General features: G+C 38.3%; 1 non-coding gene across 1 annotated transcript; it reads right to left on the reverse strand.

Moving 5' to 3' along the window:
* Positions 1–786: 786 nt before the first annotated feature.
* Positions 787–892, reverse strand: LOC144219089 (U6 spliceosomal RNA). The gene has a single exon (XR_013331299.1). It is a non-coding gene; the product is annotated as a U6 spliceosomal RNA (small nuclear RNA).
* Between the last annotated feature and the right edge of the window lie 322 nt (positions 893–1,214).

Below are 1,214 nucleotides of genomic sequence, written 5' to 3' on the forward strand. Positions count from 1 at the left end.
TAAGTGATGAATCACTAAATTCTACTCCTGAAATCATTATTACGGTATATGTTAACGAACTTGTATTGAAATACAATTTGAAAATTAAAAAAAAGAAAGAGAAACTGTTCATTCACATTTACAATCTAAGGTCAAATCCCAGAATTAAATCCTTTCTTAAAGATATCATTCCTAAGGGTGACTCCGTTGGTTAAGCATCGACTCTTGATTTCAGCTCAGGTCATGATCCTAGGTCTTGGGATTAAGCCCTTCATTGGGCTCTCCACTGAGCACGGAACCTGCTTAAGATTGTCTCTCTCCCTCTCCCTCTGCCCCTCTCCCCTACTCATGCTCTCTCTTAAAAAGAAAAGTCACTCCTAGAGTCTCTGCTTCTCTGAGCAAAGGGATGAGTGGAAGTTCTAGCAAGAGGTAGAACCGGAAGGGTAAGCATAGGGGCCATGGGAGTTTTGTTTTGTTTTTTAATTGAGATATAATTTGCATACCATAAGCTCCATCATTTTAAAGTGTACAATTCAATTGTTTTCAGCACCTTCATAAAGTTGTGTAACCATCACCACTATCTCATTCCAGAACATTTTCATCACCCCAAAAAGAAACCCTGTATCATTAGCAATCACTCCCCATCCTTTCTTTCCTTGCGCCTCTGGAAACTTTTTGATCTCTTTGAATTTGCCTGTTCTAGACATTTCATATAAATGGACTCATACAATATGTGGCCTTTTGCGTCTGACTTCTTTCACTTAGCATGAGGCTTTCAAGGTCCATCCATGTTGTCACATATATTGGTATTTTTTTTAATGCATCACACATTTGCGTGTCACCCATGTGCAGGGGCCACATAATCTTTTATGTATTGTTCCAACTTTAGTATATGTACTGCTGAAGTGAGCATTGTTGGCACTTTTAAAAAAAATCACTTAATAATATTGCATTGTACGGACACACCACATTTTGTTTATCCATTCATCTTGTTAATGGACATTTGATTACCTTTTGCCTATTTTGAGTCATGCTGCCATGAACATTGGCATGTATGAGTTTTGTGCAGACATGACATGTTTTCAAATCTTTTGACTATATACTTAGAAGTGAAACTGCTGGGTTACATGGTAACTCTATGTTTAATTTTTTGAGGAACTGCCAAATGTTTCTGCGGTGGCCGCACCATTTCACATTCCCACCAGCAGGATAGAAGAGTTGCAATCCCTCTGCTT

Source organism: Crocuta crocuta, unplaced genomic scaffold (assembly GCF_008692635.1).
Source record: "Crocuta crocuta isolate KB4526 unplaced genomic scaffold, BGI_CrCroc_1.0 C28653124, whole genome shotgun sequence".
NCBI lineage: Eukaryota > Metazoa > Chordata > Mammalia > Carnivora > Hyaenidae > Crocuta > Crocuta crocuta.